This window comes from Balaenoptera physalus, assembly GCF_965194825.1.
Source record: "Balaenoptera physalus genome assembly, chromosome: 2".
NCBI lineage: Eukaryota > Metazoa > Chordata > Mammalia > Artiodactyla > Balaenopteridae > Balaenoptera > Balaenoptera physalus.
The window spans coordinates 44,341,737-44,357,300 of record NC_138883.1 but is presented as its reverse complement, the minus strand read 5'-3'; the positions used below and the strand labels follow the sequence as shown (position 1 = coordinate 44,357,300).

The 15,564-nt window shown below is 39.7% G+C and overlaps 1 long non-coding RNA gene across 1 annotated transcript in view; it reads right to left on the bottom strand.

Moving 5' to 3' along the window:
- Positions 1-1,515: 1,515 nt before the first annotated feature.
- Positions 1,516-15,564, bottom strand: part of LOC309655407 — a 44,770-nt gene continuing 30,721 nt past the window's right edge. The window contains exon 2 of the long non-coding RNA XR_014260823.1: positions 1,516-3,177. This is a non-coding gene — a long non-coding RNA (uncharacterized lncRNA). The remainder of the gene's footprint in view (positions 3,178-15,564) is intronic.

The window sequence follows — 15,564 nt, the reverse complement described above, 5'->3', positions numbered from 1 at the left end:
GCACAGAGATGTCTCTGAGTTTCCAGTACAAGTGAAAAATGTGACTCTCAGCTGCGCTTTTTTCATTGTTAAGTTCCTTTTCGCTGGGCAGAAATGTCCAGCAAAAGATGAAAAGATAAACTGAACTCTTTGGAAGGGCTAAGCATACTTGGAGAGGGTAAGTCCCTGGAGCCATCATTCCTGACTCAGATTTTGGTAATGCCCATGATCATCTCAAGAATTTCTAAAAGTTGTTTTAATTTACTTTAATTAAAAGTAAAACTCCAAGTGACAGAATGGTATTGTGTCTTCACAAACCTTTGTAATCATGGCTCTGAGTCAGCAAGTTTGGTATAAGAGGGAACAGGACCGAATATTAAATAATAACCCAGTTAGAAGGTTTCCTTTCTTGTTTTTTTCTCCCCCAGTTCATGGACCACTTAAGTAGTACAAATGCTCCCGAGTAGACCACTGGCCCCACAGAACCTCCCCGCCCCCAGAGTTAATAAAAAGACTAGTAGTGCCCTTCAAGTAATGCAGTTGGGCCATTTCAGACTCATACTGCATATCATATGGTCCGGTCTATAAAAAACACAACTTTGGGATTCTACCACGAGCTCTTGGGGTGCACTGCTTGCTCATGACCCTGATACTACCCTACCCATTTTCCCAGGCATTGTCCTGCTCTGAAGAAACTTGCTATTCATCTGCCATCTTCACCTTTACGAAGGTACCTATTCACATCCAATCTTCTCCCCATCTCTCAGCAACAAAAGAGCAAGTGTCAGTCATTGGCACCTCCTTTTGGAAAGCCTCCAACCTAATGTATAGACATTGTTATCTTTCTATCCATCTATCCATGCAGTCATATAGTTAGTTCTGTTGACTGATCTAATCTACCAGCCCTCAAGCAGTGTGAAGTCAATCATTTTGAAAAATACTTGTCCTATTGAGATGTTGCCTGGCTAAATGTTCTTTAGGGACAGACTTCAAAAGGCTTTTTAATCCTATACAGTGTCACAGCCTCAGTCTATGTAAATTGAAGTTATAACCTCTGAACTTTAGGGGCAAAACATCCTGTAGACTTAGCATACCATGAAATGACCACTGGATGGGAGCTGAGAGGTGTTTGATTTTAATCACTGAGCTTTGTGATTGAAGGATATTCTAAATGGTTTATGATTATTTTTATCAGCCCACTTGAGTTAATGTTGAATTTTCTATTTGATGGGACCTGCCAATTTCCCATCTGTTGGATTTGAGTAATTTACAAAATGCCTAAGATGAATTGTAATCCCTTTACTATCATAATCAATGTACAGTGCATATGGTGCGCCTTGGCGCACAGACGATGGCTGGGGGTTTAGGCTGATAATTATCTTCCTATACTGCCCAATTGCCTGATGCTTCCCTTTATGGTTTCAGATTATGCTCCTCAACTTTGCTGTGATACAGAATGTGCTTATTAGTGGGGATTTAGTCAAGTCTGAGGCATTTGTTAGACTTTCAGATTCTGATCCAATAGCTGCCTTTGGCTTTTTGTTTCCCTCACACTGATGCTCTCTCATTGCCTTTGATAAGGATTGAAAGCCTCTAACCTCTCTCAAAAAGCGTGATGAGAAATATTAATCACACCAAAGTTGAGTTCCTTGATAACACTGCAGAGTCTGAGAAGGGAGTTTGCATAAGACTGAGAAAGGACATATATGGATTTGTCCCTTTGAGGAGCGAAATGCAAATCCTGAAATTTACAGTAGCTGATGGGCTCTATAATCTAAAAACGTCTGCCTTTACAAACAGGAGCTGTTTATGTGACACTTTCCCAAGTCAAAATTCATTGGTTCATTGTCCTTCGAGGTAATTCATGGACTCACATAAATTTCTCAACAACGAATCAGTAAGATAAGCATCCTATTGATTCTGACAAAATTAAAACCAAGCCCTCCCTCCCCAAATGGCTAACTGGTGACAATGCGTTAGGAATGAGCAGACTAGTGAGCCTTGCTGAGAAATATTTCTCTTCTGACAGATAATGTGGGTGGCCTTCTTCTGTGGCTTGAGCATAGAGAAAAGGGTGACCACACTACATCTAGATGACAAAAAAAACCCAAAGGCAGAAAAATCAGGATGCTTAATGACTTTCCTAAAACTGTCCCACATTGCTACCTGAACTGGGGAGAGCAGTGTCCTTTAGTCCAGTGGCTTGACTTAGCATTGAGACTCTCCATCGGGTGGGCCCTTCCACAAATGAAGCCGACCTCACAAATTAACAGGCTCTGGGGGAACAGCATTATTTTAATTGCTCCCAAATATCATCAAAATCCAGGGACCTGTGTAGGGAGGGATGTCATCTCTATGGTAGGAAAGGCAGAATGGAAGACAATCCTAGCCCTCAATATTCCCACCATCTGTTTGGTGGTTCCTGGTGTTCCTTTTACACGGGCTCATGCCCTTTATTCCACACTAGAGACCCAGATCATACTAGTTAGAGCATTACTTGCCCCTGTAACAAGTAAGCACCAAATGTCCTTCTTTTTCTAGAGACACTCCAGGCATGTGTTAGGTCAGAGATGATAGAGCTATTCTACATGGCCATTCAGGGACCCAGGCTGACAGAGGTTCTATCATCTTTACACATGACTTCCAAAGTTAACTTGATCATTCTCCATCCCAATCAGCCAGAATGGGGTAGAAGCAAGGAGGGGCATGGAGGACCATGTCATTCACATGGTCTAGACCTCAGTCACATGGTCACACATAACTGCAAGGAAATCTAGGAAATGTAGACTAGCTGGGTACCACGAAAGAAGATGAAACAAATATTTAGTGAACAGCGGGCAGTCTCTGCCCCACGGCTTATAAGGCAGAGATCCCTGGGGAAAGTCAACAATGGTTATTAATGTTAGTGGCTGGCATCAGGTTTTGTTAGGAAGGAAAGTGCAAGGGGACTGGAAAAACGAGGAGGAAGGTAAAAGAGCAATATCCTGGATGCTGGTGAGGGTGAGGGACAAGGCTCTATACCTGATTGTCCATCATGTTCTTTAAGATGACTTTCCAGCAGGATGAGTCACCCTGAGCCATTCACATGGTCTGAATGTGGCTGGCAGGGGAGGGGCCAAAATCCGTGGCCGGGGAACTATGAACCTCAGCCACAGACGTTGAGAAGATCGCAAAATTGACTTCCTTGCATAGTTAGCTCTGAAAGGACAGATGAATGTGATCAATTTCAGTTCATGGTGCTATGCAAAGCCAAAGTCAGAAATAGCAACTAGAAAAATCCAGATGTTTTTACTCCCAAGCATTCGTCCCACAAGCTAAAGAAGCCATTGCCCTTTAATCAAAGATGGCATCAGAAGGTTCTGGGTATGGCCGATCAGATTAACAAGTCAACACTTATGTATTTTCTTTGCAACAAACACAGACTGACCTGAAGTTGGGCCCAAAATACTTGATAACTTTTGGCCAAAAAATCCAGTTCACTGCTTAAGATGTCCTCTTAGAAGGTGCAATCTCCCATTCATCTAATATAAGCTCAAAAGTGTGATTTGTAGTTCAGTGTGCCCTTACATTTTTTTTCTTTTGTTGATCTGATTTTTGGCTACTCGATTTTAGGTAACTGTGCAGCACTTTCCTGACGGTTTTATTACGCAGTCTTTCCATGTGTCAACCCCAGGATCAGGGTGAGACAGAAAGCAGCATTTCAATGCTGGTTAACCACATCCATAACATAGGTGGAGATTCATCATTGCCATGCTACATGCTGGCTTTCAAAACTACCCAGCTTACTTTTAGGGGCTTGTTTTAGGGTCTGATTCACCATAGAATCAGTGACATCAAGCCACAAGTACTCAGATAACAGATCTCCTTTGAGTAGTCGGATGCAATGGAAAAAGCATGGGATTTGGAGTCAGGCTGCTCTGTTTGCCCCTTGCCACTTCTGTCAATTTGGGCAAATGATTTAGCCTCTCTGAGTCTCAATTATCCATTCTGTAAGATGGCAAATATATATGCTAGACATTTTATATATCTTGTTTAACCCTTACAACGATTCCTTGAGTTAAACATTATTCCCACACCCTCTATTTTATAGATGAGAAAACTGAGGCTTTTAGATGAACTGGCCAAGGACCTAGAACTAGTAAGAGGTAGAACTGTGATTTGAACCCAGAGCTTTTCATCCAAGGTTCATAGTCTTAATTATTACATTAACCTGCTAAGATAAAATGAGACAATGTAAGTAAATTAGAGTACTTGGCTTGCAGAAGGTACTTAGAAAATGTTAGTTTCTTTTTTTCTTCTGTTTTGTTTTTAACGTCCTAAGTTACAGCCTTCCTTCCTGTGCTCAGATAATTCATAGTGCACTTTTTTGTTGGCTTACTTTCATTCACATTCACTCACTCAGTAAATGCTTACTGAGTGTCTACTATGTGTTCTGCCCTAGGCCAGACACTGGGTATTTAGTCACAAATACAAAAGACAAGATCCCTTATCCTCGATACACGTGTAGCAATGCCAGCTGCATCCTCCAGGAGTCTCTGAATGCAGAGACTGAGCCACACTGCACTTCTTTAAGATGGATTAATACCACAGCATTTGCAACTATAATATTATGTTACCTTGGACACCAGGCAATTAGCAAGTAATTAAATCTCCCTTGGTCTGAATACACCTGCAACCAAACTGTCTGCTAAAGTTCTGTTACACTCATTAATTAGCATGAGTTGAATGATAGGATAATCAGAAAGGAAATACTTCCTCTTGGAGACTAGGAGTAAATGATTAAAAAGTGAAATGTCCTTTTAACACTTTTTGCTTGGGTTTATATTAATGTAGAGTGTAAGGATGAGCCAGCCTACTGTTCATCAATATTAACGTCTCTGGCAATGAATGTGCCTAAGGAGAATGGACTTATGCCGGTATGTATCTCCATCGATTTGACATCACAAAAACTTTGAAAATAACTGTTGCTTAGTCACTATCTGAATGCTTCCAACAGTAACAAGTAACCACCTCTCAGAGCTAATAGTGAAGACATGAACACCTGATTAAGTATAGGAGTATTCATTCTTACTCAAGAAGCCACAGTTTTATTTTTATGACCACCTACTACCAAAGGCACTAGAAAAGATAGAGGACCCTCATCTAGTTTCTCTCCTGTCCATTATCTTACCTGTTTCAACAGAGTCTGCCTAGATTAGCTGATACATCAGGATAAATTAGCTTTTTAACTATAGAGTATTTTTTTAATAATAGAGAAAAATATTCAGTAGATCTTTAGAGATTATGTTTCCCCCTTTTAAATCCTTTGACTCTTGGTTTAACAGATTGCTTTAAAAACTTTGGTGAGAAGTATCACATTATCCTTGTGTTATCCCCCACTAAGGAGTCTCCAAACGTCTCTCAACTGGGGACAAAAAGTCACCATCTGAGCTGCATGGCTGGTTCGCTGTACGTGCAGGGCTGTACCTGCCACTGTTGAGTCAGTGGTTCTTATCCCCCACCCAGGGCCCAGGCAGGCTCCAGCCTTGCAGGCCTCAAGAAAGGCCATGAATCAGGGCTGCTGCAGTAACAGTGAGTTAGAAACAGACTCCAGACAAAGTAAGATGTCCCAGAGCCCACTCTGGGTTTTAAAATCTCTATTATTCAAGACATTTGTCGGCCCTTAAACAAAGCTCAATGGACAAACTTCAATGTTCCAAGCTCTAAAGGAATTTAGCTTAATGCTAATGCAGAAAAAATTCCCCAGCCACTCATGTAACTTTATTAGACAAAGTGGAGCATGCCCGCTCTTAAAGAAGAAGAAAAAAAGACATTATTTTCTTTTTCAGAGATTGTGCTACCCTAGAAAGGGAATGCATTTGAAGTAGGAAATGTAGACGTTTCAGGCAAATGTGTACTTTGTCTTCAAATGAACAGCTTTCAAAATGATCTTGGTTAAGCTCCCTTTTATTTTTATCTTTTATTCCCCTACAATGCCAGCTGAGGTTACCCATCTCCCAACAGCTACCAAATGGACTAGTAATTGTAAGGCTTCGTGATTTAATTAGACTCATTCTAAACACTCACATTTTTATCAATTAGTTAATGGGCTAAAGAAGAGTCTCTTTGTTGGAGCCAGGTCATTTGGAAGCTAGAGGCTTCTTGAGGGCAAGAAGCTGAAGAACTGCAGCGTTAATATCTGTAATTAACCTCACAAGTCCTAGGTTGTTCAATTAGGAATGACCTCCCTTCCCTTCCATATGCCTTTCGTCAGATGGGGCTTGAATGTAAAATAATCACTGAAGAAAAATGAACCAAAAAAGAATGCTTCGAAAAAAATTAGACCAGGATGAAAAAGTTCCCTGTCTTCAAGTGCTTCTTAGTTATTTATTCAACTAAGGTCGTTAATTGGTGGCTTCCCCTAAAAATAATAATTCTGGGTTTTTCAGATCAGCAATGCTCCTGATAATAGATATGGAGGAATCTTTTAAACTAAGGTTTTGTCTTAACACACAGGCCAATTCTAAAACAGAAATGATGTTCTGTGCTTCAGAAAAAGTTCAATCATTGATTACTCTATGTAAATTATTGCCTTCAACTTTCTTGGCTTGGAGGATTCTATTTACTGTTTCCGTATGAAAGAAACCTTCCATCTATGCCTATAGTTATAATAACAAATAAATACTAGATGCATTAAGTCAAGGAGTATTTCGATTCTTAACAAGCTAGTCAACTTCTACTCTTGCGAGAAGTCTATAGGAAATTCATAAACTGTACATACTTATTCTCACTTGCTGATCACTGATAAATGTGAGGCGGCCTTACACATAAATAAAGACTAGTACTGACAAAAAAATCTGTAAGAAAGGGATAAAACAATTTACAAATTAAAATATACAAAAGACCACCCTGAATGATCTACCAGGAAAAATCGACACCCTCAAAGAATGTACACTTATTTTTCATTTCTAACTAAATCTATAAATCACTATGCTTCAGCAATGTCAGTATTTTGAATTTAAAGGAAAAATATATATTCACTTTGAAGCCAAACACATCAAAACAGTAGCAGTTACAAAGATAACTTCTTCATTTTCTGCTTGGTTAGAAACCATTCATTCATAGACCAGAAAATTAAGGACTGAATTTGGAAGAACCATGCAAAACAGAGAGGAAAGGACACTTGTTCTGAGGATTTTAACAAGAAAGGGGCATGGACTATCATTTGAGAAAATCTGATTCTATCAGGCATTCATCACAAATTTTGAGTCCTATCTATTGCCCCCAGTCACCAAAATTAAAGAAACCAAAACAGCTGGTAAAATGTAGCGACTCCCTGCTCCTACTGTAATTGCATGCATCTACCAGCCGCCCTGACCAGTAGCAGTTTACGTTTATTGTTATGGTCAACAATTACATTGTACATGCTCAGTAAATACTCTGCTCTGCTAAGCTTCATAAATGTGCCCTTTGTTTCCTTCATCATTAGGCAGACAGTTCATTCTGTACAATGTCCAACTTCCAGACAGGTGGAATAAGGAGGTGGCATCTGTCTAAATATTGAATGCCACGCTTCCCCCATCTGCCGTAATAACAGTGCTGGGGCTGCTTGGCTTCAGTTATCCTCTTCTGCATACAACCAGTCAGCCATATGCCCTATATAGTGCACGTGCCACCAGAGCGACAGGGCCTGTTTTGCAGCCTCTGAGCTGGTAACCAAACAAGTGAGGAAAAGATGAGAGGTGAAGGTTGGAGGTCAGGCACGTGCAGGAATCAGCAGGTGATGGTCAATACATCTACTGAGAGCAGCTCAAAGAACCAATCAAAAAGGCCTTCAAAAGTCAATGGCCAGCATAGAGCACACTGCCAATCAAATTTTACAGGGCATACCTTCCAGGCTAGGCAAATAAGAAGATTTAGAGCACATGGCAGTTCATCGTTTATAATCCTGTCTTAGCCCAGCATGGCTTAGTGATAGTTCAGTGACAGATGATGAGCACATGACAGCTGCAGGATCTTATACAAACGCATACAGTAAAATTAAAATTAAATTAGTGACACACGTGTACACATTGGTTGTGCAACAGTTACACAATCTGTTCGGGACCCCTCACAGAATCTGCTGCTGTGCCCTCAATTCAGGGTGCCTTTCAAAAGGCACCCAGGAATTGGTCTTAGCCAGGAAGGGCTCGTCCCTTGGGCAAAGGTGTAATTCAAAAGGCCCCTAAGGCAAATGAAGGTGCTGAGGTTCTCACACACGCTAATGGCAAAGTTAATGATGTTTCCAATTGGCCTAATTAAAACTGACTGAGAGTTTTGAGTATTTGAAGGAGGGGAAAAAAGGCCAACACAACAGTAGGAAGTAAGTGTATTGGGCCTGGAGTAAATCAAACTGTCTATGCTCCTTCGTTTCGATCTGTAATCTGCTGATTTTATTACTGACAAATGATATATGCTTTTGTAAAAATGTGAAAGCCTACACTTGAGAACCCTAATTTGAGTGTAACTTCTATTGTTTTAAATGTCTGTGCCCTCTGCCATAAATTACAAATGTTCTTACATTCATTTGTCTGAATATTTATTTAGGTAATTTACCATGATAGAGAAATTTCTCAGATTATGTTTCCCTATGAAACCTTATAAAGGTGTTATATATTTTTGGAAATTTAAGTTTATGTTTAAAAATTTTTTTACTCTCTTTTCTTGACCTAACCCATCACAAAAGGATTTCTGATGATTATGTTTCACATATACATTTGCTTCAAATAAAAACCAACAGTTTTGGCTCTTGAGCTGCTTGTCACATCTTTGTATGATATCGTTATCTTCTGAGGATACTGGTCCTACATTCATGTCTTGCTAAATTCACAATTTGCAGAGTCTTGGAAAAAAAAATGTTAGTACAGACAAAAATCATACTTACTGATTTTTAAATAGTTTTATAGTAGTGTAGAATAAAGTTAACTTTCCTCTCAAGAAATCAACTTAAATATAATACAAATGCTTCTTCCAAATGTCCAGGTCTATTCATACCTCATGAAATCTAACCAAGAGTTATATCTCTACAGTTCTCAATGTTTATGATAATTTACTCTGTATACAATTACTTTTAAATCATTCTATATTTTAACATATAAAATAATTTATGAAGTTTAAGTTAAAGAGGTTCTTTAAAAGACTATTTTAAATTATTAGAACATTATACCAAAATTAATTATTTATAAGTAATTATTGTTAATCGTCACAGCACCTCTTCGAACACTACAGCTGACTAATGCAACAAAAAACTAACAGAGATAAGCAATTTGATCAAAGTCATATGCAAAAAAATCATCAGTGGAGTTAACATTCAAACAAAGAACTTCTTACTTTGCCTTTTAGAATATTACTATAGACCCAAAACTTTCACGCCTAATTTTAAATTCCTATCCTTCCTTTTGGGTCTGATCCTGTGCTTTAAATCACCTGTGTCTCCCACATTACTAAACATGAAGGAAACCTCGGAGTCAGTGAGAATGTGTTTATGAATAAAGGCCAAAATGTGTTTAAAATGAGTACAGAAGCCTGACTTCTGGATGTTTTGGGAATCACGTCTAAAAACTTGCAAGAACTGCATTTTCCTAAGAATGAATCTTACCTATTAATGCTGATGGTGTTTTGGATATAAGATTTATTGAAGAATTTCAAATTCTCCTGAGGTAGTAATAAAATTACCTCCTGTTTCCAACTGAAGAATCTTTGAACATTTCCTCTTTGATTTCTGTATGACATGAAGTTTCCCTTGAGGTCAGGTTCTACTGAGTATACACACAAATTATTATGTGCCTCAATTAAAGAGATTTCCTAGAGCCATTCTTAAAATGACAACAACAAACAAGCAAACAAACAAAACCTTTCATAAGCAACCATTTTATTGTTTAGTGGTTACTGCTATTTAACCAAAGTTTCTGCTGAATCCCAGTTCTCTGTCCCATCCCCAGAAAAGCGATCAAACAGGCTTCTGTATTGGTCATATAGCCTATGTGGTGATATTGCACAGAAGAAGTACAGAAAACACAAATTCTATGACATTTTACATTTAATGTAAGGCAGCAGAGGCCCTTGTTCAAAAGAAAGCGAAAAGCAAAAAAGCAAATGACTATTTTGAATCTGTATCGCTAAGCCTTTATTTAGTATATCCAAAAAACAGGCTGAAAACCTGACACCTCCAGGACCAAGTATTCAAATTAGATTCCTGGTTCTCCAAATCACGCATGTGGTCTGCGTACCTGTGAGCACAAAAACCATGGGGGTCACAGTCCCACCTGTGCAAGGTTTTGGGCTCTCCAGACAGACAGCGATAAAGGTGTGCACAAGATAAAGGAAAGGATGCTTTCCTGCCAAAGGCTGGAGGAAGTGGAAAATAAACACTGATAGAAACATATGTATGCCCTATTTTAAAAAAAAATTACACACATACATTTTTGATAAATAGGGTCACACGGAGAGAGCATTCAGAAGTCAAGTGTAGTCAGGTTGTGATAAAAGTGGTCCAGTGGGATGAAATGGACCTATCTAGAATGGGAACCGATAATGGTCGCTGCAGGTGGTCTCAAGTTTATTGAAAACGGACACAAATCATAAAAACACCAAATAAATCAAAAAAACATCATTAGGTTGATTATTGGGTTGATGAAGTAGCTGCGCCTGGCACAACGGTGTCCTCTGAAGGGGGTTCTGTGTTTGAGTTCCTCTGCAGCCCACCCATGAGGATGAAGCTTAAAACTTTGCTGGGTGAGCAGCTGTCAGGGGAGAAGGCAGGGCAGAGGATGAACTCCCTAAGTCACTAAACGAACCTTTAAAAAAAAAGCCTTCCTCATTATGAATTAATATTTCCAGCCCCTGTTCTTCATTAGAAATAAAAGAGTTGTACTCAGGAGCCAAAACTGAAATGATGAAAATCCTTAGAGGAAAAGAAGGGAGAAAGATTTAGCAGTTCACCCTTTTATTAGTGTTATGATGACTCTTTATTACTTAGCACTTACATGGCACTTTATTCTTTCCAAGTGCTTTACGATCCTTAATTACTTAATCTTGAAATATATTTAGAAAGGCACTTGAATTTATTTGACACAGCTATTCAAAACCTATTTTGCCCCACTTTCAGCCCCGACTTGTGGAGGTACAGTATCTTCCCACTGGGAAGTAAGGTGCCAGAAGGGTGGCTGACAGAAAGGAACTCCTGAAGAAAAATGGAGGGGAGGGAGGAGAGAGGAAACCAGACTATGTTAAAATAACAATAATCAGCAATGATGACTACTCTCTCCTTCTCTTTGGCATTCTTTGCCAATCCAGCGTCTTTCAAAATTTTTAATAATCAGTAATTTATAAAATGCAATAAATATATATTACGCATACCATACACACAACAGATTTTTCTGGCTGAATTATGTTGCTTGTTATGCAAATAGGTAATCCTGAACCAATTAAAAAACAAAGGCATGTTGTAATATAGTAATGGAAGTTTCTGGATGCCAGCTCTTAGGCACAGGGTCCTTAAAGACAGAGAAGAAAAAGAAAAAGAAACACGGAGAACAATATCATCATTCTATCAGCAGTTAACTTGAGTCTACTTGTGCATGATCAAAGACTACAAATATAGTTTAAGCAGCATGATATAATCACTGGGTTTACAATATGAAATGATTTTTAAAAGCAGAACCGACAACAATCCTGGTGCCACTATGTTCAGTGACTAAAGACTAATTTTGTGATGCACAGCCAAGCTGAGGTGGTGGTAGGGAAATTAGGGTTAAGAGGCTAACCTCCCTCCCGGGTTCCCTTTGAAGATTTCTATATTCTGGGGGAGAGGGTAATGAAAATATTTTACCTCCCCTATTGCAATTAGGTCAGTGGGCCAAAGAAAAATGCTGCTCACACACACCAATGCAATTGCAATCCCAAAAGAGGCAAAAAGGACAGGATTCAGCAATATTCCCTGCACGAGAAAGGCCAGCCCAATGGCAGGGAACAACAAGTCTTCCTCTCCTAGCTATTGCATTTTGACAAGGGAGTGAGACTAAAAGAAGCAAGTCCTCTTCCTGATTCTTAAGCTTCTTACACCTTGCAAGTGTCCACACAAACAAGGAGCATGAAGAAACCACAGCAAACCATGCCCAAAGCTTGGAGCTGACGGTCAGTACTCATAAAGAGGAGAAAAATGGTCCTTGCATCTAGATTGCCTGACCGTCCTCAGTAAGAAAAGAAAGCTGTAAAGATCCACCCATCTGGCTGCTTTGTGGTGGCTGTGTTTCTATTTTCATTTCTGACACTGATGAGGCAAAGGAGTGGCGTATAGAAATTTAGAGCCCAGAAACTTAATAAAACGGCTCTGAACGTGGCAGCATTTATGAAAAAGATTAATTACTAGGAGTAAAGAGGCCTGATGCCAGGAATTTATAGGATTGATACAAATACGATGCCCTGCTGGGCTGCTAGGCCCATAAAATGCAACCCTAATCTTCAGGCCTATTGTTGTTTTTGCAGAAACAACAGGCTTCAGCCGTGACAACAAAAGGGTATATAATAGAATTTCAGTAGGGGGAAAAATCACTATAGCCATGGAAAATAAACACCTTTAGAGAATCTGTTTATGAACACCTAGCCCAGCCTTCCCTTTAAGCACCAACGTCTACAGAGTGAAGGTGCCATTGTTGTGTTTATCTCAGAAACCAGCTGAAGGAAAGGAGAGGACCAATTAGTAAAAATAGGACCGCCAACTGCCTAGACTGTAGTTCCTATTGGCAGTGGACAGATAGTTTGTTCTTTAATTGGAAAATAATCCAGATGCCTTCTTAAATAAGAGAATTGTTCTTGCAAACACACAGGAAGACTTCTGCCTACAATCGGTACTTTAGTTCCTCATAAACATTTTTAAAGTACCCCTCCCCCTTAAGGTTCTCCTTATGCATCTTGCCCATCTCTTATAATTGATGTGTCTGACATTCAGAAATACTTTGCGAAACCACAAATTAGTCATGGCAGGAACAAGAAAAGAAGCTCAACTCGGCAATTGGATTACACTAACCAATCGGACCAGTGTCTGCCTTTGTTTGTACTCGCCACATTGATGGTAAAGAGAAAGACAACTTTCATAACCAGTAATCTGAGGTTTGCACTACATTCATGTTTAAAATCATACACATTTTCTGGGAAGGGAAAACACTGTGTTTTTCCACGTTTGTGTGTTCGTAACATCTTTGAAAAGTGTGAAGGGGCATGTGTAAAAACACCTACTCTAAGTGCAACCTGTGTTTACATATAAATTATCTTGCCGTTCTCATCATGCAAAGGGTTCATTTATAACATATGGTGTCTGTTTCGCATGCTAAAAGTGGCTTTTTAATTTGAAGTCAGCCACAATCAGTGGTCCTAAATCCTCACTGTCTCTGGGATTAATTATGGGCACTAGACAGCAACAGCAATCCTCTCTTCCTGATAAGCTGCATGGAGAAGTTGGCAAGAGGAGAAAATAGGCCTTTCAAGGTTAGAGAGTAACCAGAGCTGACATACACGGGTCTTTCGTGACACCCATTTGAAATCGGAATATTAATGATAAAACAGCCTCCATTCTTAGGGCAGTTTAGTAAAACATCATGCATTCAAGAAATGCCATTTCTAAATGCTTTCTACTTCTTCCTCTCAGTAGAACAATTGAAAGAGCCACACACCTCTGCCTCTGCAATTGTTAAACAAATAAACAAAACAACAGCCTAGGCAGACTAATGGACCAAGCAGCAGCTGTGGTTCCATCAGTCAGTGGCTTCCCAGCTTCACAAAGCGGAACTTCCAGGACACAGGCTGCACGTGTGCAGGACACTCTGCCTCACTGCGGATAAAGAGAATCACAGTTTCTGTCCACAGACAACAGAGCAGCCACAGTGAAACTAACCACGTACCTACCTGTGCTCCCTGCAATACGCAACCTAAAGTGGAGTTCCTGGTCACAATCGCTCATGCAAACTCGCTCACATAATAAGATGCTTGAACCACCTCATTGTTTCAGCAATGTATTCTTCTACCTGTTCATCACCTGCTTCTAAAGACTGGAGAAGGGGTCAAATGATTTCTTGAGATCCTTTCCAGTCTTATTTTTCAAAATCTAATGATGCTTTACTGAAGCAGGCAGATTGTGTCTTGGGTAACTTGTTCGTGGAGTCACTTGAGAACTTCTGGGATACCCATGACACACTGGGCATCTCACTGGGGCTGAGAGTACAATGATGTGCAAAAACAGTGGGGTTCCTGCCTTCAGAGAGAGGGGTGCAAAAGAGTAAGGAGGCCAGATCATTTCTGGGACTGGAGAAAGCTTCCTTGAGGAAGTGCCATTTGGGCTGAAATCTTAAGGAAGGGTAGGAATTAGCTGGCGGAACCCAAGGAGGAAATGTGGAAGGCACGCATGGGCAAAGGTCCTGAGGTGGGTGAGATCAGTTCCTTGTAAGGAACTAAGAGAAGGAAGGTGATTGGAAGGGTGGGAGTGAGGGGGTCCCCGTTGCTAGAGGAAATGACAGAGGCAGGCAGGGGTCCAACTCTAGGGTGGTCTTGTATAATCATAGAGACCCAGAGGCTTTTTTTCCCTAAATCTTTCAATTGCATTGTGAACAAATAAGAGTATAGGATCTCACTTCAGAAACTCTCAAAGATCTAACTACCCCAAAATACTCACAGATAATGTAGAACTAGGGTTTAGAATCTGAGCTGTTCACACATCCAACTTCGGTTTTGCAATTTACACCACACTTTAAAGGCTTAACCGTCTAAGAAATTCAAAGTTGTAACCAAAGTGTTCTCCTTGTGTGCAGGTTAGTCTCTGAGTTAGGGACTTCACTAACATGAAGATGAATAAACCCTTTTTATAACTGGCTTATATTCAAAAGGAGTTTAGTCTTTTACGGATAAAATGCTGATGCTATCATAGTTCAGAATTTGTTTTCCCATTAAACTACCCAAGAGATTTTTTTATTAAGTTAAATACCAGCACTGAGATACTATTCTACTAAAAACAGCTAATTCCTAAAAAAACCCCCAAATCAGCCAAACTTGTTGTGAGATTGAATCCTTTTGCCAATGTGGACAAAAGGATTGAACTAGTTGTAGATACACAGTTATGTAAGGAATCGTTTTGGTGTCATTGGAAAGTGGATGCTATGAAAGGCAATGCGAGGGAACGCCATAGATAGGATGTGCTGACTACTCTACTTGACTCAAACATCACTAAAGAAAACATCTGTGTTTTTCTTAGCCTAATTAACTATGGACATCACTGATGTACAAGACGGTATTCAGCATGAAATTTTGCCATTTCTCAAAATAGCCTCCCACGTATTGACTCTTCACACTTCATTGATTCTTTGAGGCCCTTCCTGAGCTCTTCCAGTTCTTTCTGAGGTCTGGGATCTTGTCTCCCATTGTTGACTATATCTTAGGAATGGATATATATTCCGGATTTTAAATGAATTACCTTCTTACCCTATATTCTCTCTTCTTTTACTCAGTCCCCAGCCCCTCTTTTTAAAACATTTTTTTTCTTGTGGCAAATATTGCTTTTGCATAAAGGCAGTATTCTTT